We start from the raw sequence: 24,095 nt of genomic DNA on the forward strand, positions 1-24,095 counted from the left end.
TATATCCTGGCTTTAAAAGATTGTGCTATGGGACATCTTCCATTTCAATATTTTGGGATACTGCCATTAGAAAAAAGTGGGCCTAGTAAGAATATCTAGTCTTAAGAAACCCATGTCCCTTTTGTTTTTTAAAATGTTGAGTATTTTAAAATTTAGATAGCATAGCATGGGTCGCATAGACCCATAGCGTCATATTTACCCGAGGATGACTAGTGATGTAGCTGGTTTCCTCAGGCATCGTGGAGCTCTGCGGCTGTTCATAGGATGTATTCTCTGTCTGGTGAGACGGAAGAGATCCTGTGTCGCACAGCTGCACAGAGCGATTGATTGCCGTTTGGTAGTGTTCAGAAAGTGCGAGGCTTTCTGAACGGGTGTTTACTTTTCTCTCGTCTCACGGCAGCAGTATGTTTGTTTGCTTTCCCCCCGGCTGGGGTGGCCTTCTCATTTCCTGTTGCTAACCTGGTCTGCAAGAACGATGAGGTGCCCACGTTTAACCGTAATGCCTTTGGTGCGGGCAGGGTCCCGGCTGCTGTTTGGGACTTCCGTGATTCTGGTGCAGGCGATCAGTTGTTACCTTTATCTTCTGGTGGGTATATTTCATGTGTATTCTGGGCCTTAGGTCAACACTGTGCATAAACCAATTTAAGTAGTAGCTGGTACGCTGCTTTATAGGTTTCAAATTAGCCACTGTTTGCATTTAGATAGTATGTTTGAGAATAGCTCTCTCACATTCTTGGTACATATCATTTGAGTTAAAAAAAATAGGCTTTGCACTGTATTCAGGGAGATTAGAGGCAATTAGCAATTGAGGGGGATGGGTGTGGAATGAGAGACATAGGGCTGGGAGAGCAGGGCAGGGAAGAGCACTGGCCTAGCATGTGTGGGGTCTGGCTTGAAGCCCCCATACTGAAAAAAATATCAATTGATCACAGGGCAAGTCTTGTTTTTCTTGTCTGTCAGATGGGAGCGAGCTCCCCTTCAAGGTGCCTCTGGAAGCTGAGATTCCAAACATGGAAAATCTAGAACATAATGTACCACACACATAGCATCTCCCACCTCGTTTGCCATGGGTAGGCTTACCTCTCTCTCTCTCTCTCTCTCTCTCTCTCTCTCTCTCTCTCTCTCTCTCCCTCCCTCCCTCCCTCCCTCCCAACAGTTATAAAACACATGTAACACAAACTTTACCATCTCAAGCTTTGTAAGTGCACACAGCTCAGTGTTCCTGCTGCTGTGTAACCCGTCTCCCAGAATCCTTTCATCTGGCAAAGAACATCCTCTCCCGTTCCCTTTGTCCCCTGCCTACCCGTTAACTTTCTGTGTCTGTATACTTGATTATTCTGGGTCTGTCACAAGAAAGCCTTACTGCGCGCTGAAACTCCAGCATTGCCCATGAGTGAGCTATCACGGGACCATTTTAAATGACATTTCTATTCTTTTTATTGTCTTCATTTTTTAGAAGATTTATTTTACCATTTGTGTGTGTTTATATGAATATCAGTACATACACACGCGCACACACACACACACACACACACACACACACACACACTTGACCTCAGAGGCCAGAAGAGGGCATCTGGATCTGATCAGATCCTGCATTTAGAGTTCTAGGCTAATGTGGGTGCTGGGAATCCAACTCCAGTCCTCTGCAAGAGGGGCAAATGCTCTAACCATCGAGCCCTTACTCCAGCTCTCGGTGTGCTTTTTCTTATGTCTTTCTATCATTGGCGTACATGGTGTCCTAAAAATAGGTACAGAAAACGTACTTCTTTATCCCTAAGGAAGATTGCAGTTGTATTATTTGTAGGGAAATGGATGAAATTGGAGATAACCTTATCAGAAGAATTAAGTCAGTCTCAGAAAGGCAGTTATTGTATGTTCTGATATTCGTGGTTCCTAGGTTTTATGTGGACACATATGTCTGTGTTTATGGCCTGAGAGAAGAAGCACAAGTACTCAGAGAATCATAGGGTGCTGGTGGAGAAGAGAGAAGCTGGGGTTGTGTGGGAGGGTATGGTCAATGCATAATATTCCCTTGTATGAACTTTTAAAAGTAAAAAAAAATCTTCATAGAAAAACACTTAAAGGAAATTCACTCAAGCCCTTCACGAGGGCGTCCGACTCCACTGTCACATCTTGCCCCAGGATCATTCTGAACAGAATGGGGATGGTGTGCTGGAATAGACATTCCTCGTTTGGGGTTTGCAACCAGATCTGCTTTGGACAGTGTGTGTGACTTTTCTGCTCCAAAACAGACCAGTCTCTGATGTCTCCTCTTCAATGGGGTCCCTGCCTCAACACCGTTTCCCCTCTCTCTTCTGTGTCGATGGAGGACACAGCTAACACAGTAGATTCTAAAAGCCGTCTTGTTGAGAAATGCACTGTTACTCCCCCCTGTTCAGGGGCTGCTCCGACCACTGTTCATCTCCTGTGATATCTGCAAGGCCACCCTCATTCTGGCCTCCCTTTCTGCTCTAAGTCCCACAGTTCTTTATCTTCCTGTGTCCCCGCTACATAGTCTTTGAGGGCAGGTTGTTCTCTGGTGTGCTCTGGTCTGGTCTTCTCTCTGCAGCCTTTCCTCCTGGTGTGTTGCGGCTTCTAAGGTCAAATTCCTATCTCTCGCTAAAGAAGCATTTTCTTCCTTGTCCCACATCCCTGCCCTTGTGCAGATGGGAGAGCCTCACTACTCTGTGCAGCATCTGAGCCTGTTCTTGCCTCCAACTCTCCTGCTCAGCTCTGTCATCCTGAAAGTTTTCCTCTTCAGGAGCCTTCCAAGTGTGGAACTCACTCAGATTTTGGCCAGTGGGAAGGGCAGACTCTTTGCCAGAGGACTCTGCAGCCTGATGAAGTTCAGAACAGTCCAGAAAATAAGGGCTGGCATAACCCCTGTTCTCAAAGACTTGCCGTCACTTACCACATAGTGAACAAAGCAGACCCCCATCGCGATGGCGGTCCTTAGGCCTCGTGAAGGGATATGTGTGGTTTTGACATGATTTCATAAATAAGATACTCCTGAGAGAGAGCTGCCTCACCAAAGGCTTTTAGTGTCAGTTCCTCAGACAGCACAGATTGATGTCTGTCCTCAGATGCAGGCACATTTGGGATTTAATGTGATACTTGGCATTCGTAAGTCCTTGATAGCAGTTGAGGTTTAAAATGTGTTCGTTCAACAAATATATTTTTGGTACTCAGCATACAGCTCAATAACGTTACAAAGTGCTAGGAAACAGGGCTTGGCTGCGCCTCCCTGAGTCTGAGCTTCCTGTGCAGGGAAGGTATCAGGGAACACACATGGTGCATTGTCCATTTCTGGAATTCAGATGTTGCCCCTGCCGACCTCTCTGTTCTTTGTCACCTCAGTTTCTTGAGCAGAGAGGTCAATAGAGACAACAAGCTAATTGTTGGGTGGAAAAGATACAGAGCCTTCCAGCATGTTCTACTTGGGTCGGAATGGTCACCACGCCATGACTCCTCCGTGGGTTGCCTACCTTTGGGGAACAAAGCACACAGAAGCCATCACTCCAGCTGGGTCCCAGACCTCACGGAGCCATGAGAAGCAAGGCAGAGCTGGTCCTAACTTTCATCCTCATTACATGGATGAGGAGATGCCCAAGGAAAAGCTAGCATTTGCATTTAAAATCTACACAGGCATTCCTCGATGTGTGGATCTTGGTCTCGTTCACCTGAGCGTTGTCTTCCCCAAGTGAGTCCTGTAGGAGGGCCCCACACGTTCTCTCATCCACAGAAGCCCACAATAGAGTTGCTATATCACACCGCTAATTTCAATCCTATTTTTGATTGGCCTTGAATTTTAAAACAACAAAAAACTGTCAGTTGTCCGCCACGAGTGCAAGATCCAGAGAATAGGGTGGCTTTCAAATTCACTTTGAGCTAAGTATGGTGACCCAGAAGACCCACGAGGCCACAAATACCTGTTTCACAGCAGTTATACAAATCAACAACGATTACACAGTATTTACAAGCTCTAAGGAAAGCAGAATTTGAGCTCCTCCAATTCTGCCATTATCACCCCCTCCCCCCATAGCTGAGGCCCAGACCCAGGGCCGTGACATGTTGCTAGGTGCATGCTCTGTTTCCGAGCTACCCTCCAAGGTCCAAATCCTCTCAAATTTATGTGACCACCTGGGCCTAACATTTAAAATACTGGAAGCTGTAAATTATGACCTTAACATTTCTGTTTGACCATTATAAATTTCAATGTTCATAGTCCTAACAAATTCAATAATATTCTAAAAGTTAAAACTTATTGGTAATAGTTTATTGTTTTAAGATTGAAATCAAGAGACAAGGTGAAACACGAGTGCTGTGTTGTGGTTTGGTAGCTGTTCAACTTAGAGCTCTCACAAATGTGCTGATTTGGGTAGCGTCCACTTGATGTAAGTTTTCTCACCCACCTGTAGCCAAAGATTCAGACTCGGATCTGCTGTTTGGATATAAAGACTTCTGAATAAGTAATTTTGCTTTTTTCATAGTGCAATACTTTTCTGTTTTACTTGTTGGAACACTCAGATACAGCTTAATAAAGGTAAGTCTTGTTTGGTTTGGTTTCGTTCGTTGCAGCAGCTGGGACTGTACCCAGGGCTTTGTGCATGATTTGTGCAAACAAGGCTTTTGCCACTGGGCTATAGCAAACTCTAATAACACTTCTTTCCCATCTGCTTCTTTCTGGCTATATGTCTGCGTTACAGTTGTTAGTGAAATGAGCTTTGCTGCATGGAGGAGGGGAACCGAGAGGTAAACATGACAGGTGTATGACTGCAAGAACCAGGACTGCAGTGGGCTGTCTGAGTTCTGTGTTCTCAGTCAGCTACCCTGGGGGTCAGTTCTGGACTCTCATTATGAGGACCAGGGGCTGCTGCAGCTGCTCCTGAGTGGGTGTCCTCCCTCAGAGGTGATATTTTATCTTTCAAGGTGTCGGTGTCCTCCTGTGTAAGATAAAGTGCACGTTAGAGTCCCATGGCACCGCTCAGCTCTGGAGCCCTGTGGGTGGATGACCTAAGCTGTGCCCTGACAGCATGATCTGTCTTGATTCACTTGGGGGTCAGCTAGTGTGGTGGCCACCATTTCTGCCGGCTTGATGAGGTGTAAAGGGGCCCATTGGAGTTGGCTGTAAATTTCTCTTGTACCTTAGTGTATGCTTGTAGATTTGGTCACCTCTCCGCCACTGTTGCTTTAGTGGTTTGCAACCAGGAGTGACATAACCAGCATGGGATGTGTTTTGCTTGATTTAAGCTCTTATACTTTTAAACCATCCAGTTAGCTGGTGTAATTGTGCTGTTAATCTCCTATTACAACAACAATAACAACAACAACAACAACAACAACAACAACAACGACGACTACTACTACTACTACCTCTTCCTCCTCTTCCTCCTCCTCTTTTTCCTCCTCCTCCTCTTCTTTTTCCTCCTCCTCTTCTTTTTTTATGAATCTGTGCACAATTTTGTTTTATTTGAGGCAGTCATATTTGTGTAGCTCAAGGTGGCCTTGAATTCACAATCCTGCCTCAGTTTCCCAACTGATACTGTTACAGGTTTGCACTACCTGACTTGCTCATAATCTGTGATATTCATGCAAAACAATTTATATTCCATGTAAACTTTAATTTCCTATAAAGCAAAATTCACCACAATTCTGGCAGTAGCAGACTAGTTTTTATTATCCCCTCATATTTATCCATCATTTTTGCCTTGATCTTGATTTTTTTTTTTTGTCAACATAATTTACTACAGGTCTCTGAAGTCTGTAGAAATGTCTTAGTGCAGAATCTTAAAAGTAGTTTTTCCATCTAAAAACAAATTAGTCAACATCTCCCACACCGGAAGTCTTCTTACCTCATTCTCTTCTTGTCCTCAACAGAGAACGCAGTTAACCATTGTTTGAAATAATGTGAGCATTTTCTCCAGAACCACCCTGATGAAAGTGTGGTCATTCTGTGTCCTGGGAAGGGCCTTGCATGGGGCATAAAGAGGCACCGAGAGGATGTAACTTGACTTTAATTTTGATGTTAGTACTCTTTGCTTTCTTTTTCCTCAAGTTTGTGTCATATAACTTGGCTCATAATTTGTGTTCGAGTTTTTGGAATTGAATAAAATGTCTTCAGAGATCCCTTTTCTGGCCTCTGGGGTGTCACCTAGTCTATTTTGTTGTCATAACCTTGTGATTTTTGGTTTGTCCTGAGTTTGTGCCTTGGCTTTTTCCCTCAACTCTGTCTTAGTTGGCGAGGTTTATTGTAGGATCCCTAAGGAAATGAGTGGCTAGGGATGAAGGCATCACTCCTCATCCTCTTGAGCTGTACGGTTTGTGGGCCATTTGGGCAGGCCTACACAGAGCAGTTCAGAGAGTTACAGGTGTCATGAGCCATCGTGGGCTGCATGCACATGACAGTGGCCCTGTAAGACTGTGGCAGAGCTGAAATCCCTGTCCCCAGTGACCTCAGCCACGCTGAACTCCCACAAAGTATTCTTTGGGTAATGCGTACAGGGATGCCAGCTAAATAAACCTGCCATGCTGCTAGGCAGACGCAGGCAAGCACAGCGTGTGCAGTCTGGCACACCACGCTTCGGAGAGGGATCTGTGCGGTGCTAGGGGGCGGAGAGTCCCGGAGAGTGAAGAGGACTCACGTGGGGTCAGTGCGAGCTAGTTACTGGGAACCACTCAATCCTTCCCTGTTGAGTAATTTACTTTAGCTTTTATAGTCTATAGTGATAGTGAGAGAGCATGTGACTGCACACATATTTCCTATAATATACATTCTGTTCTTTCTTTAGAGTGTGCTCCTGCCCACTGTAAATACTGGGCTAAGCCTTACCAGTCTCAGCCCCAGACATCTTGCCTGAGCCCGGTCTCTTGTTGCGTCATTTCTTCTGCTTGATTTCATCGGCTGTTGCTTTATCCTCACAGTCTTCAGAGCAGGCTGAGCCATCTGAATGAGCCACATTCAGGCATACGAGTGTGCAGGTGTGCAGGTGTGTACCTCAGTCAGGTGTTCAGGGGTGTATGTGTGCAGGTGTGCAGGTGTGCAGGTATGTAACACATTCAGGTATGCAGGGGTTTACCACATTCAGATGTACAGGGGTGCACCATATTCAGGTGTGTGGCACATTCAGGTGTGCAGGTGTGCAGGTATGCAGGTATGTAGCACGTTCAGGTATGCAGGGGTTTACCACATTTAGGTGTGCAGTGGTGTACCACATTCAGATGTACAGGGGTGCACCATATTCAGGTGTGCGGCACATTCAGGTGTGCAGGTGCACAGGTATGCAGGTATGTAGCACAGCCACATGTGTAGGTGTGCACCACATTCAGGTGTGCAGGTGTGCACCACATTTAGGTGTGCAGGGGTGTACCACATTCAGGTGTGCAGGTGTGCACCACAGTCAGGTGTGCAGGTGTGTACCACATTCAGTTGTGCAGGGGTGTACCACAGTCAGGTATGAAGGTGTGCACCACACTCAGGTGTGCAGGTGTGTACCTTATTCAGGTGTGCAGGGGTGCACCACATTCAGGTGTGCAGGGGTGCACCACATTCAGGTGTGCAGGGGTGTACCACAGTCAGGTGTGCAGGTGTGTACCACACTCAGGTGTGCAGGTGTGTACCACAGTCAGGTGTGCAGGTGTGCACCACATTCAGGTCTGCAGGTGTGTACCACATTCAGGTGTGCAGCACGTTCAGGTATACAGAAAGTTGTGCCAGTTCTTGACAATGCTCCTGCAGTCCCCCAAACTGCCTGCAGCACTGTTGAGAATGTTTCTCTGATATTTAGTGACTCGTGGATCACTGTTCCAGACAGAGCTTAAAGAGCTGGGGCTAGGGCCGATTGGACAATCTCTTGATGAACACACTGAGATGATTTGAGCCAGGTGGAGAAGACGGTTCAATTCACTGAACAGAATACAAAGAAAAGGCAGAGCCTCAGGGCCCATCAATGGATGGTCACAAGAAGGAGCTTTCAGTGGAATTGCGAAGAATCCAGAGAGAGGGCTGACAGAAAGCAAGGGTGGCCCTGGAGGGGGGAAGTGGCAGATGCTCTAAAGTATACAGAAGCCTTTTACTTTGCCACTTAAGTCACCAAGCAGTTTCATCAGAAGGAGCTTGGGAAGTTGGGGAGTTGTAGCTAAGAGTGAAGAGCTGTCAGGACACAAGCAGGGTATGCTTTGGAGTGAAGTGGGCGGTGAAGGAAGTGAAGAGTCTGGTAGGAGCTTATTTTACCGATGTATTGCTCATTTCAAGGGCTCTCAGGATGTTCATAGTGTGGGTGAAGCAGAGCTGAAGGAAGATGGACAAGGGGAAGATGTTGGGGGTGGGCAGGTCCAGGTGCTGCTGGGCACCCCTGAGCTCGGGCAAGGTTAGCGGTGTGGGCAGCAAGAGGAGAGACGTCTTCCTAGGTCAGGATGGACAAGTGGGGCAGTCTGTGAGGCGAGGACATGGTGACCCCAGCCCAGCCGAAAGCTTAGGTCATTGCACTGGGACTGAGGAGAGCTCTAGGGTGAAGGCTTTAGAGAGACTGAGGAGAGGAAGGTTTGGAAGAGCCAGTGTGGAGCCCGGAGAGGAGGCGTCAAAGGTTCATAGCACCTAGAACTTAGGTGTCAGGGAGTTAGTTTGGGAATTGATGTTCAGAGACCCACTTAGCATTTCTGCAATTTCTTCAATATCCTGATGACCAGGGAATAGGAAGTGTGGCGAAGGGAACAGGCTGGACTCGCTGCATGGACTTCTGTGTGTAGCAGATAAATTCTCCAAGGGGAGATACAGCGGGGGACTTGGACCTTCCTGACACTGCACTCCTGCCAGCACCAAACCAGTCATAGTCTGTTAGTCCTTAACCATGCTGCCCAGGATGAGAGTGGGGTGTGAGTGTGTGTGTGTTTGTGTGTGTGGTGTATGTGTACATGGTGTGCAGTGTGTGTGTGTGTGTGTGTGTGATGGGGATGAGTATGTGGTATGTGCGTAGGGGTGAGGGGGTGTTTGTAGTGGGGGTGAGTATGTGGTACTTATATATGTGTGTGCTGAGGTGGGTGTGTGGTTTGTGAGTTTGTGAGTGTGGTGTATGTGTACATGGTGTGTAGAGTATGAGTGTGTGTGAGATGTGATGGGGTAAGTATGTGGTGAGTGTGAGAGAGTGTGTGTGAGTATGTGGCAGTGAGTATGTGGTATGTGTTTGTGTGTGTGCTGGGGTGTGTATGTGTATGTATGAGTGCGTGTGTGAGAGAGAGTGTGTGTTGTATGTGTACATGGTGTGTAGTGTGTGTGTGTGTAAGAGAGAATATGTGTGTAGTGATGGTTAGTATGTGGTTATGTATTTGTGTGTGTGCTGGGGTGTGAGTGTGTGTGTGTGAGTGTGTGTGTGAGTATGTGGTGTGTGTGTGAGAGATAGTGTGTGGTATATGTGTACATATGTGTGTGTGTGTGTGTGTGATGTGTGTTTGTGTAGTGGCGGTGAGTACGTGGTATGTGTGTGTGTGTGTAGTGGGGGTGGGTGTAGAAAGTTACTTGGTCAGTGGGGCACGGTTGCTTTTGATGTGCTGTGTCTCGGTTTGGAGCAGGTTTATCGCTGGTGTCAACACCATGCTTTAGCGGAACTTTGCTGTTCCGTTACTCATAGGAGCTTCTGTTTTAAAAAGTTGAATTTCAGGCATAAAAACTGATTGGAAACTTCTGGCACTTCAATAATTATTTCCTAACACCATCTTCTCGTTAATACCACCTTCCTATGTGCAGTGTGGACACCTGTCTGAATCCACCTTGGGATGCTTTGATGGTCTCTTCTGTCCCAGGGATGCTCCAAGGTCATGCTGTGTTAGAGTTCTCTGGAGGAGCAGAACTGATAGACTTAATCTACATTTATATACTTGAAGGGATTCATCACATCGGTTTGCACAATGTGCTATGGGTAATCCAGCAATGGCTTCTTATCCAGAGAAGCTGAGGCCTGGGAAACTGCTCTGCAAGGCTGGGTGCTGGAGACTGGCAGGATTCCTGGAGCGCCCTCCTCGTTTTCTGGAGAGCTGGTCCTACTTCCTGAATCTCGATGAAGCTGCTTCTCCTCCTGGAGTGCAGCACTAGTGTGAGCAGTGGTGACAGTGGATGAGCTTACAAGCCAGAGTGCGAGAAAGCAGTGAAGGACAATTATTTCTTCCATGTTTTTTTACTTGGGGGCCGCCGGAGGCGCCACCAATATTTAGGCGAGTCTTCCCATGTCAAATGATCTGCTCAGCGGAATCTCCCACAGCACCACCCAGGATAGGCTGTAAGTTGATCCCAGGCGCTGTTAGGTTGACACCGAGAGTAGCTGTCACACAGGTCTGTAGTTCTGCCCAGAGGCCTTTCTCACACTTAGCTGTGTGGGCTACAGGCTTCCCTTTTAACATCACCCTTACCTAAGAGTCTGAGTTTGGTGTCTCCAGATTTTGCTTTGGCTAATGAGCTGACACCATTGATGGTGGTGGTGGCTTTCAGAAACACCATTAGGCAAACACAATAAAACATGAAGCTGTTCCAGTAGTTACCCTTCTCTTCCACCCCTGGAAGCTCTCTGTGTCTATTAGAGCCCATTTCTCCTGCCCCATCTCTGTTCAGGAAAAATCAAAGAACACCATTAGCTCAGAAGTGGATTTTGAGAGGTTGGGGGTAGGGTAATTGGTTCTGAGAAGCTGTGGGGTTGGCTTTTGGAAGGGGGGAGGACTGGACCCCGGGTCCCCTGAGTGTCACTAGAGGTTAGGATTGGAGGAGTATGCAGGAGCTGCAGAGGCTTCCCTGACTTCCTCCCCCAACCCCAGTTTTGGTAACTTTTCTATTTAGCTGAGGCTGGCTTTGAACTGGAATTCTCCTGCATCCCACGCCCTGGGATTCTGCAGTTCCATGTATGCGTTTCTCTATCTGGCCACCCTGTCTGTTTTTCTAATCTGTAGTTTTCTGTCTGTTTGCCACAGCCAGCTTGTCACAGATCCACACCGAGCGTCCCTTGGTTGGAACTACACAGCGCAAGCTCTGGGTTTCCCTCTGGAGCTAAGTCCTTTGCACACGGGGCCTGGCTCTGTCTGTCTTCTCAGGGCTTTATCCACAGAACCTCACACACATTTACTCTCAGATCACGACTCCCACAGATACCACACCAGCTGTTCCTCTCTGCAGCCACCAGAAGGTCCCACGGCCCTGTTTGGTTTTTTTGTTTTTGTTTTAATTTCTTTGGAAATGACATCCTTATGGAGGGAATGAGAATGCTCGCCACCACCACAGGGCCAGATATACAATCAATGGTTTGAATAGTTGTGGAGGAGGAGACAGAGTGCCAAACGAAAACCAACGGCCTCCATTCCAGAGGAGTAACTGATGGGCAGGGCCAGGCCTGTCCCTGTGTTGCAACTGTGATCTGCTAGCAAAATGATACTGAGTCCGAAATGCTGAGAAACTCGTACAGGGCCCTGCTTTGAATCAGGACATATAGGTGATGACCCGAGAGACAGCAGACTGAGAAGTTTTGTGTTTAATAATAAGCTTGGGTTTTGTGGACCGCCACCCCTGCTCCTGCCGTTAGGTGGTGGGGTTGCTCAGCCCAGTGGCGGCCCGGCTGCCACTTCCTGTCAGAGGATGCGCAAAGATCTGGACGTCAGTGTGTGTGTGCGTGTGTGTGTGTGTGTGTGTGTGTGTGTGTGTGTGTGTGTGTGTGCGCCACCCGCAAGGTGTGTGTCTCTGGCCTCGGGTTCCACCTTCTCTCCTGTCGCCGCTGCTTAGGGTAAGTTAATGTGAAGCAGCAGTTCCAGCCCCTGAAGAAACATGGCGATGTCTCTGTACGAGGGACCCAAGAACCAGCTGGATCTGTTCATCCAGCGGTGGAAGCATCAGTTCAGAGCAGTAATGCACACCGTACAGATAAGACCGTTGAAGCTTCTGAAGCCCTGCTTCACATGGAATCTCCTACCTGTCCTGTGGAAGTGTTTGTCCCTCCTTGTGTATCGACTCTAGAGTTTATCCACGCTGTAATGAGGCTGGATGTCATTACGAAGACTGTAATGGAGGTGTCAACAGAGGAGTCTGAACCAATGGATGCTGCCTATCCCTACCTCACCAGACAGCCACGAGACAATGACAAAGAAAAAAGTTGGCGTAAACCAAAGTCCCAGCAGTCACCAGTTTCCAAGGGGTCTCCTGAGTTAGGAATCAAGAAGAAAGCCAGAGAAGAAAAAGGAAACACAACCTATCAGTGGGAGTTTCTTTTAGATCTGCCTCAAGATAAAAATACTTGTCCCAGGTATATTAGATGGACTTAGAGAGGAAAGGGCATATTCAAACTTGTAGACTCAAAGGCTGTCTCGAAGCTCTGGGGAAAGCGTAAGAACAAACCAGATATGAACTATGAAACTGCTGCGAGCTCTGAGATACAACTACCAAAGGGGAATTCTTGCAAAGGCTGAAGGACAGAGGCTTGTTCAAGGACTTGCCCCAAAGCGCAGTGGTCATTGATGACGACAAAAGTGAGACTTGCCCAGAAGACTTGCCGAGGTGGGGAAAACTCATTTCCTGTGAGCTGCTCCAGAGCAGAGAAGGGTGTGGCTAGAGTTGTGAGCATCACTTCCCCTGCTCACGATGCTTTGTCCAGGTCTCTACCACCACAGCACCTGTGTCAGCAGCAGCAGCAGCTCCAAGGACAGTTTGTGTGGCAATGCAAGTCCCTGTGGTAATGACATCACTGGGTCAAAAGATTTCCACTGTGGCAGGTCAGTCAGCCAATGCAGGTACACCATTAATAGCCAACTCCAGTCAAGCTACACAGTCATCAAGTCAGTCCCGACTGTGATGCCAGCCTCCACGAAAATGGAGACAGAACCAGCATGCAGCCTGCCAAGAGGATCACCCTCCCCGCTACTCAGCTTGCGTGATGTCAGCTGCAGACAAAGTCAAATCTGACTGGCTCAGGAAGCATTAGCCTTGTTGGAAGCCCCTGGCTGTGAGAACGCTCACCCCTGTTTCAATAGCCCACGGTACACCTGCGATGAGACTATCAGTGACTGTTCAGCAGGCTTCTGGCCAGACTGATAACTCCTCGAGTTATCAGTGCGGTCATAAAAAGGCCAGAGGTTAAATCAGAAGCCAAAAAGCAGGAACATGATGTGAAAACTTTGCAGCTGGGGCAGACGGGAATAAGACAGTAACCCGTGTAGTGGTTGTCAGTGCGCCCTCTGCTATCGCCCTTCCTGTGACTATGAGAACGGAAGGGCTGGTGACCTGTGAGAATTAAACAAGCTCCCAGGGACTTCAGATGGTGGTGTACTGACAGACATTTGCATCTAGAAAAGGCAGAGGAGGACTTTTAAACAACTGTGCAGATAAGAAAGCAATCAGACTTATGGGAAATAAATTCCTATCCCATGTGTCAGTGGGAAGGGAACCACCCTTTGAGATGCTGACAGAAAACTGCCTCTGAAAGTAAGAGCAACTGAATCCTCAATATGAAAAAGGACGGAATGGGACCAAGCAGCTGACTACGGTCTCACGTGACACTAAGAGTTGGAACTCTAACACCTGTAAGGGTTACATAGTTTTCAGTGGGGCAGGGTTGGGAGGGTGATGTCATTGTTACAAGGAGCATTTTAATGCACTTTATATGATTACCAGCAATTAGCACTGGGCTTGTGCAGTGCTCACTTAACTGGTGCTGTGTGAAGACTCTGATGATACTGGTATTCTAGAATGTGAACTGAGAGGATCCAAAAGCTTGACACAGAGAGAGGATAGCAAGATCTAGTGCGCTATATATATGTGTGCATATATATATATATATATAATATATATATATATATCATAGCTTAAGATGTTTTAAAACAAAGACATTAGACTAATTTCAGTTTCCTTTCTTGAAATAAGCTAATGACTTGTGTAAAGCCTTTTTATTAAAAGAAAAATCTTAAAAATCTTATACCTAGCACAGTATTGTCATAGAGTTTCCATGTAACATTTTCTATGGTAGTTTAAGTCTGTCAGTTTCTTAGCTGTGAAGAGATGAACAGTTGGCTCTGGCCCTTGACTGTACCATCCCTGTGTCGCTCAAGGCACCCTGCTGTCCATCCGTTCGTCCGCAGACACATCGGTATCAGTTCTTCTGTCATTTGACATTCAGGCTCGCATGAACTCTCCGGGTAGCTCTAATACCTGGTGTTTGTTTCCTTGCTTAATCTTTTTCCTTTTCTCCCTTTTTGCTATTTTTCTTTTTTACTTGACATTTGAGAGGGAATGTACCAGTGCTCAGATTTGAACTATAATAGTTTGTGTATTCAACATTTGAAGTATATTCTATTTTGTTGTACTCTTGTTTCAAAGTGTATTCAAGTAGGTTTGCAAATATAGAGGTGAAATTTAAAAATGAATAAGCTTGGGTTTCAGGATGCCAGGGGATACGAGTCCTAGTTGAATAGGTAGCATGACATACACAACCCAGCGGTGACCACACTTAGTAACCCCCACCTTACTGAATCCTCATCATTTAAAGGAGTTTCTTTGAAGCCAGTATATCCTAACACAGATCAGGCTGGGTGACTGAACACTGAACCGATGCCGTGTCCTGACTCATTGTTCCTTTCTCTTTACCTGGGTCCAGGGCACTGTGTCCAGGGAGAGACTTGCGGCTCACAGCTCAGCAGTGACTTGCTCTGTGCTGTCGCCAGCAAGTTAGATCCCTTTTGAGGACTATGTAAGTTGGCATCCGCCTAATAGATGTTTCCAAGGTCAGTTACCTGGTGCACATTCATCAGCAAACTAGCAGGAAGTAACTTCTCATCCTGGGCACTGCCTTCAGCCCTCTCACACAGGAACTGTGTGATTCCCCACTCAACAGGAGCAAGAAGCATGGAGTCTCTAGCATGGAGTCTCTTCTCCAAGGAACTCTAATTAGTTTGTGAACCCATACCTGAGATTCTGGCTTAGTTATGGTGTTAAATAATAAAGTAATGTAGAACTTATCAGCACAATAGGAGCCATTGTAAAAGAAAAAAGCCAGGAGGTGTAGGGACAGTTCAGGGAGGGGAGGGGTGATCAGTGAGGCCTTTCTGGAATGTTTGTGTTTAGATGTAAGAGAAGCCAGATACGATGGCTCCCACCAGGAATCTCAGCATCGGGGAGGTGGAGGTTGGAGGATTAGTTCAGGGTATCCTCAGCTACTTAAAGAGTTTAGGCCATCCTGTGCTACATGAGACTATCTCAAACAACCAAACTGAATAAAATAAAATGACAGAAGATAGAAGGGAGAAGGCAGGGGCTGAGAGCCAGGTACCAGGGATGTTGGGAGGCTAGACAGCAGAACTTAGAGGATTGGAGCTGGATGTTTCGGTCCTGGTGGGAACAGGGAGAGCAGAAGAGCTAATGGCAGCAGAGGAGGCAGTGCAGTCCAGGACTGCTCTCCTAGCTCAGATAATTGTTTGCATTGTGCTTCCCTCTGGAAAGGCTGCATAAAACAGGACAAGCAGTTATGATTGTGAATTATTGACTAAGAAAGATTACCTATTAACCTTAGTAGTGATTAGTAGGTTCTAGGATCTGGGGAGTACACTTCATGGCCTGGTCTCTGGTTCTAGGGTGTCCTGACCAGCCTTGCTGTGTGGAAGCATGGAGCATGTGGGAGATGCTCAGGGGAGAGCTGCTGGGAGAGAACTGACCATGGGTTTTCAGAGGTGAGCAGGGTGAGCTCAGGGAGCAGGACCAGTGTGTCTGAGGCAGAAGCTCATACTGGAGAAGGGTTGGTCAGAAAGATGCTTTGAAGCAGAATGGGGAACCTTCTAATCCAAGGCTGGATGATCAGAGGCAGTTACAGCAATGTGAGGAGACCCTAGTTCCAGTTTCTCTCCCCAACGCTATGACTCAAACCCAGCCAACACAGGTCTTAGTTCAAGATTCTAGTATACAAAGTGTTCTTAAATACTAGCTGTGACTTGGGTCCTAGAATGGTTTTGAACATGACACATATTCTTTTGGAAAACAGCTAGAAGTGATAAGGAGGTGGTGGCAATATGAACTTCTAATAGGCCACAGTAGCCCTGAAATGATCAAATATGGGAAAAATTACCATCTATCTCCAGAAATCTTAGGGCTTTGAGCTTTCTTACACTATGTCATTGAAATGGTTTTACTGTCAAATATTGAAGCCCAGATACTTTCAATGGACAGTTGATCGTGTTTCCGATATCCAAAGTGCACTAGATTTCAACAAAAGTGATTCATAGTCCAGGTTGGACAGATGTGAGTTGAAAAATGTCCGTCTCACTCTCTTGATTGGTGACAGAGGAAAACATTAGCCTTCCAAGCTGACAGTAGCACCTGCAGCCAAATAAATAGTGTTTGATGGTGACATTCAGACAGGTGATCAGGAGAGTGTGTGCATATGCATGAGTGGGTGAATGCACTTGCATGTGCATGTGTGTGTGGGAAGTCACATGCACATGCATGCCCTGACCATGGAGGCCAGAAGAAGGCAAGGATCCCAGGGAGTTACCAGGTGGCTGTGAGTTGCCTGATGTAGATGCTGGGAACTGAACTTGGGTCCTCTGAAAGAGTAGCAAGCGCTCTAAACTTCTGAGCCATCTCTCCACCCAGTCTTGTTTCTGTTCTTATTTCTAAATGTTTTGATTATTTTCTAGTTCAGTCCTCACTGAGAGAAGATGACAAATATTTTTGGTTTGTTTTGTTTTTTAGTTTAGGTTATACTACAGCATAATGCATGCATGCATGCATATGTACATACATACATACATACATACATACATACATACATACATACATACATACATATCTCAGGTCCTGTTTCAAACACAAACCATTAATTCTGCTCCTTTTCCATAATGCGGTGCGTATAGTGGTTCCTGTTTGATTTGGTATCTTAACACTCTGACTCCCTCTGGGGGTGGACTGGGAGCATATCCTGTATATAAATCATGGCGGTCATATCCAGGACACATGCTGTCTCAGGAAAGTGTGTAACAGGAACTTCTGAGCAGTTGTTCCAAGAGTGCCTCGTGCAAAACACTAAAAACCAGACCAGGTTGTGGAATTTGATTAGGGTCTGTAGCACATGAGCTGAGGAAACCTGGAAACATCCCTATTCTTGGAAGTATGGAATCCTCCAATTTCCATCCCCTTGTGTGGAATAGAGCCAGGAGTCTGAAGGAGGAACAGTAGAGTACCATCCCAGGCTGTGGTGATGTGGTGGAGAAACCTGGGACATCGTTGTTCTTGCCAGCACTGGGACTTCTCACTCTACTGAGCTTCTGTAAAGTAAAAACACCCCCCCCCCGCGTTAGCAAAGTTACAGGAGTTTACTGTATAGGGAGACAATACAATTTCTGAGGAAGAACTTCTTTTACTCTAACTAGAGTGTTTGTGTGTTTGTCTAACTTTTGTGCCTTCATTGTTTGCCTTTGCCTGTTATCATTGACTTCAGTAGACAAAGACTTCCACACTCAAGGCATATTATCTATCAAATTATTTATATTACATTACATATTGCGTACTGTAATATAATCAATTATATTAAAATATACTTGACAAATTGAACAAACTATTGGGCAAATACTGTGGATTTGTGTTAGATGAATGAGTTTTGCACTAGTAGTAATTACAATCATTAATCTCAAGGTAGAAAGTTATAGAAAAACTCCAGGTGCATACTGCCAAAATAATGACTTAAGCAGTTTTAGAAGCCAGGTCCTCTGAGAATTTGCTGTAGCCCAGAGCATGTAGTGTAGGACTTTAAGGTAATCTTCAGAGAAGCTTAGGATGGACACAGTCTCTTCTAGTCATGATGTCCAACTAAAAATTTTGATTCATGATTAAAAACTGATATAAAAATAATCATAAACAGACTATCAAAGAAAACACACACACAGAATAAAGAATCTTAATACAATTTTATTAATTCTCTCAGGATTTCATACATTGTATTTTGATCATCTGTACACCTCTTCATCTTCTCCCAGATCACCCCCATTCCTGCCCTCCAACTTTGAGGTCCAACGTTTGTGACATCATTTTTAAGAACTCATTGGGTCCAATTAGTGTTAGCCATGTACCACGTGTGGCTGTTCTCTGGAGCACGATAGATCTACCAGGAGTCACACACTTGGAGAAAACTAACTTCCCTCTCCTGTAACTATCAATTGTCAGTAGCTCCTTAGCACAGTGTAGGGCGTCAGTATCACACCTCCCTTCTCTACTGGAATAGTTTTCTGGGATACTCTTCTTCAAGTCTTGTGGATGCTTTCATGACTTCTGTGAATTCACACATGCAATTACCTTGTTGTAGCTGATAAGCGGTTTACTTGCTATCTACCACCTCTGTCTCTTACAGTCCTTCTCCCTCCTCTACTACAGTGATCCCTGAGCTTTTGATGGAAGGAAAGGTGTTATAGATGTTCCTCTTGGGGATGAATACTCCATGGTCTCTTATTTTCTGAACCTTGACCAGTTGTGAGTATGTACTAATATCTATCTGCTGAGTAGCAAGATCTCTGATGAGGTTTGATTAATGACATACTAACTTATGGACTCAATGATGAGTCATTAGGTGCCAGTTAATTCAATGTCCCTAGAGTAGAGTAATAGTAGTAGAATGTCCCCTAGGGCTTATAACCCACCTGGCTCCCATAATGGAGCAGGTATGGGTTCCCTCTAAGGGAGTCAAATCCAACCATAAAGTGGTTGGTTACTTCCATGTCAGTTGTGCCACTATTGTACCCATGGGTATATCTTGCCAGCCTGGTTGTTATGGCTTACAGAGCTTATACAGTTAGACCAGATTGATAATTACTTTTCTCAGTTATAAAAACTAACCAGCAAGGATGAAGCTCCAGCTCGGTACCAGTTTCTTCTTTCATGTTCTGTTACTCAAGTCTGTGATGTCTTCAGTAATAGGGTCAGTAATAGTATCAGGTTCTGAAGAGTAACCAAGAGCATTGGCAGTAGCTTGTCTGCATGTGGGTCTAAGGTTCCAAATGACGAGTGGGAGAACCAGGAGTGAGGAATAAAACAGACAAAACCAGTAGCTGGGCCTGTGGATAAGGAGTTCTTGGATAAGCTGATGACTTATGACAAGCAAATATGCTAAGGAGTACAGCATCATATATAGAGTTTTCAGGGAGCTGGCCAAGGTCAGCAGACAGCTAAATCAGACAATGCTGGCAAAGAGAAGGTAGGCTATCCAAGGCACAGCTGCCGTAGGACTGATAACCGCGGCCCTAGGGAAAGTTGGCTCCGACCACAACCTTGACTCCTGTGAAGCACTGGCTCCAGCCCCAAATAAGATGGCCAAGTCTGATCCTGGACAAGGGCATAGAACTGAAGTTCACTTTGTCCTTTTATCAGAGCCTTGGAGAAAGTCTGGCCCCCTAAAGCTGACACCTGAAGTTCTTCTCTGGCCTCCACATAAAGATGTTACATGCTGATAGACAGACAGCACACAGACAGACAGATAGAGAGAGGAGAGAGGAGAGAGAAAATGAAATTATACTGGAGTGAAAACATTTGCCCCCAAACACATGAAGATCCACCTGCTTTAATAGTGATCAAGAAACAATGGTGTAGCAGTGATACATTACTGACACGAGACCCAACCCTGTAAAAGACTTGACAGATAATGCTCGTAAGGGATCTGCATAAGAATGTTCTCATTCACTACCATTAGAAATAACACATCTGCTGTGTTTGTTGCTGGGGAAGACCCTTTCCCACCATACTTCAGGTCCTGAGTCCCCAGCATCATAAGACAAAGGCACAAAATAGCAGTTGAGTTCCTCTTGTGTAAAGCGTGAAGTTTAAAACTATTTTTGGGAAGATCTTGGATGCATATGAAAATTTAATATCTGTGATCCTTTGGGGGACAGAAATATACTAGTTAGAACTTAGATGTAAATTGTTACTTTTAAAAGTTCACATTTCCCCCAGAGATCATGCTTCAGGTAATCTGTTCTATAGAATTACACTCACCTAAATATATGAGCACATGGGTGCAGATATTGTGATGTATTAATTAAACAGTATTCATGATTGGATGGCAGAATAAATTACAGAATCTTAGGTAATCACTGAAAGAGAATGAATTGCAAGGATCTTTAGACTATTGTCAGGAAATCTCTGGTGAGTATTTGCATTGCGTTGTGAGTTTCTCATTATAGCATCCACTTTTGTATGCACAGCTGTGTCCAGGACCCACAAAATCTGAATATAGTTCTGGGTTTGTAAATTAGAGTGAGTTAAATGAAAAGAGAAATAGAACACAGGTGATATGCACTCACTGATATTGCTGATGCCAAGATGTGCTTGCTGACAGGAGTCAGGTATGAGTGTCTCCTGAGAGGCTCTGCCAGAGCCCTACTGATACAGATGAGGATGCTTGCAGCTAACCATTGGACTGACCCATGACTCCAGCCGCATATGTAGCAGAGGATGGCATTAATGGGAGGAAAAGCCCTTGGTCCTGTGAAGGCTTGTTCCACAATGTAGGGGAATGCCAGGGCGTTGAGGTTGGAGTGGGTGGGTGGGAATGGGAACATCCTCATAGAAGCAGGGGGAGGAGAGTGTGGGAAAGGGGATAGAGGGGAAATGTAAATGCATAAAATATCCTGGAAAAATAAAATTATTTAAAAAAAAAGAAAAGAGAAATAGAATTTTTTAGGAATGGCTAGTATGTTGTTTTTACACAAAGTATCTGCTAAGTGGCTGCAAAAGGACAAAGCAGGGAGACATTCAAGTACTGCCTCAAGCATAGAGTTGAGGGGACCCCCTGCAGCCCTGTGTTGAAGGAAGTGCCTGAGGGCTGGCCAGGAGAGAGCTGTCCTGTTGGCCTGCCTGCACAGTGCCCTCAGCCTTCAAGGCATAGAGAGGGACTTAATAGGATGTTTGACATGGCCGTCTTAGAGATCACCTATAAAAAGAGAAACTCCTTCTGCTGAGGTTCTGTCTGCCTGGCGCTCTCTCTGTCTCATTTACACTCTGTCTAAGTGAGTGGGTGGATACACAGTGTACACTCTGCTCTGACCTGAATGGGGAAAAGCTTACTAGAGTTGACAACTCCTTGGGCTGTTGGCTCTGAAGAGAAGGATGTGGTTTGAGGAGAAGAGGAAAAGTGTTACGGGGAATCTGGCGGAGGATGAAAGGAGCGGAAACTTTAGTAAGGACAGTGCTCTTCCGAATAAAGTGACTTCCACTTACGGGGGAAGAGTTCTTCTCTGCATTTCCCTGTGTGTGGGGAGCATCAGGGAAGAGCCTGAGGCTGAGATCCAGCCCACCCATCTCTAACGGCAATGACAAGGGAGTTTACTCAGCTGTGTATCAGAGGGTTGTGCTAATACTGCTGCTTGTCAGAGCCTCATGGGACAGGTCAGAATTCTCTCCCTTCCATCCACGAGCCTGGGGCCCCTCCATGGCTTCTGGCCAGAGGAAGTGCTTGTTGGCTGCAACATCAGATGGGATTAGTTTCCAGAGCATTCAGTGGTGGGGGTAGCAGAACTAGTTGGGCCTTTGAGTCCAACATCATCTTCTAATAAACAGCTCCTTATGTCATCATAAAATTACCCTCAAATAATAACTTCCTTCCTAGTTCTATCTGGATACTCTTTAGTTTTACAGACAATAGAAAAATAGAATAAAAATGACATATACAGAGGGTTAATAGTTGAAACAGTTGGAAGGGCTTGCTATGAAAATCAATAGATAACTGCCAGCCTCATCTCTTCATTCTGAACATACTCTACCGCAGACAACCACTTTGAACTCTGCCTTTACTCCTTCTCTTGGTTTCTACCATATTTCAAAAATTAAAATCAGAAATTTAGTTTTCCTAAATATGTGTTCTTATATTTGAATGGATGTGTAATATGATTTTTTTTATGCTGGGGACAGAACCTGAGGCCTTACATATGCTAAGTAAGTACTACACCACAAGCCCTTCACTATGTTTTAAAACTAAATTTAGAAGTTATCTTCATGGCATCCTTAAACAGAAGAAGAATGAATTCACTGACCTACTGGCCTTGGTGCTAAATGGTGAAGTGGTGGACTGTGATTACATCTTTTTAGTATAATTTGTTTCCCCCTCTCACTTTTGAGATTAGACATTTATTTAGGATTCTCCTGCAATGCATATGTAATGTGCTATGATCCAGTAAGGCAATCATTGCTGTCCTGTTCCACCGATGCTCCTGGTACAACAAGCAACTTCCTAAAAAGCCGATGTGTAGGATACAGCATAGTTTGGCTGGGTATAAAAATCTGAACTCTTTCTCTAGCAAAGAGTTTGTCTGTGTTGCTAGCAGGAAGCCGGATGTCTCATTGGTTGCCTCCTTGGCAAATATGTTCTCTTTTTGGTAGCTTTGTGTCTTTATGAAACATTTGTTACAGTGCAGTCAAATCATTTACAACAGGCTAGCACCCCTGTGGTGTCCCATTATGACTTGTGTGCAACTAAATTCCTTCTCCCTCCACTCTGCCCTCTAAATGGCTTTTGGTAAATTCTGCTGCTGGGGAAACGTTTCTGCTTCTATAGGGTACTTACTTAATCGAACTTGATCATCTGATAAACTCTATGTCAACTCTGACTGGTAAGAGAACAAAAGAGAGCATAAATGGCTCGGTTCAACTGAACTTGAGTCTGATTTGGAATCAATGTCCCTGGGCCCATTGCATGCACACCATAAACACTTCCTGACTTTTAGCTTGGTTGTTTCATTTCTTGTTTATCTCCCTACCATCCCTGTCCATAAATTACTCTCAGTGTTCATGTCTACTTGCTCTGTTTGGTGACCTGCTGAGTTTAATCAGGGCATTCTGAAGGACTTGGGTGGGGTTTGGAGTTACCTATTGGAACCTGGTGGACTTAGCAATGGGTACACAACTGGTGACAGTAATACTCCTTTGGAATCTATCAATAGCTAGCACTTGAGAGGTAAACCTTAGGGCCCTGTGTGAGTCCAGTGCAAGAGAGCAGAGTTGTGAGTTTCTGATTGCCACAGTGTGTGAGTCTAGAGGATAGCCTTCCACAGCCCTTCAACTAACTCCATCTCCAAGATCTTAAGTTATTCTCCCTCCTCTTCTGCAGTGTTCTCTGGGCCTTGGAGATGTAAATGTCTTCTTGAGGGATGAGCTCATAATTATCATGTATTCTCAGCATCTTGGGCAGCTACAAGTCTCTGAATTCATCACTTTTCATAGTCAGAGTGGGTGGGGCAATTTTTGTCAATGGGAATTCACACAGATAAGGAAATTCTGGACACATACTTTGGTTTTATGCACAATCCTGTATGTATATGGGAGATCAACAAGAGTATTTCAGTTAGAGCTAAGTACTTCAATAGAACTTGGCAATTATCTTCAGCACCATAAAACGAGTAAATAATGAGACAGTGAGTAGCTGCAGATCCATGTTTTTGCTGGGCTTTATTTTCTGCTGGGCTGACTGTCATTTGTTCAGTCATGTTGGAACACCCTTCCCCACACCTTGTCTTCTCCTGAGAAATTGAAAGCTTTTGAACTGGAGGAAAAATGTCCAGGGTCTGATGTATTCACCTTTACAAGCAGCTGCCAGAACTCAGGTCCCTGTGACATACAGCATGTAGGAAGAGAATGGGTGACCAGCAGAAACATTTTCCTCAGAGTCATTTCTTCCTAGTTCCCAGACCTTACTGCTTGCCAAGCAGTCACACTTATAAACACCCATCCCCGCTTTGCTGTGGACAGTGGTGTGGGCAAAGGCTCTGATCACGCATGAGTAGGGATCTTTCAGAGAGCTACTCACTTGGCGATGAGCTCCTTTGCTGCCAGCCTTCTTCATTTGCACATTGAGCATTGTAGATGGTCTTTCCCTGGTGCATGGATGCTAAAGCACCTCCCACCCTGTTCCGCCTTACTCAACAGATGGACTAGCCTCGGGTGGAAGTGTGAACTACCTTGCTCTCTCGGGAGCTGTACTAATGTCCCCTCTAGTCATGATCCCTGACCCAGCAGCACTGGCCTCACATGATAGCTGGGCTTGGTGCCTATAGAGGGCAGCCTAGACTATCTCCCTTGTGCATCTGAGATGCAAGTGTATGTAGTGTAT

The 24,095-nt window shown here is 45.5% G+C and overlaps 1 protein-coding gene and 1 pseudogene across 1 annotated transcript in view; both read left to right on the forward strand.

Moving 5' to 3' along the window:
* Atp8a2 (ATPase phospholipid transporting 8A2) overlaps positions 1-24,095 on the forward strand; it is a 492,798-nt gene that overhangs the window by 89,014 nt on the left and 379,689 nt on the right. The window lies entirely within an intron of this gene.
* Positions 11,798-13,287, forward strand: LOC116913324 (annotated as a pseudogene).

This window comes from Rattus rattus, chromosome 12 (assembly GCF_011064425.1).
Source record: "Rattus rattus isolate New Zealand chromosome 12, Rrattus_CSIRO_v1, whole genome shotgun sequence".
Classification (NCBI taxonomy): Eukaryota; Metazoa; Chordata; class Mammalia; order Rodentia; family Muridae; genus Rattus; species Rattus rattus.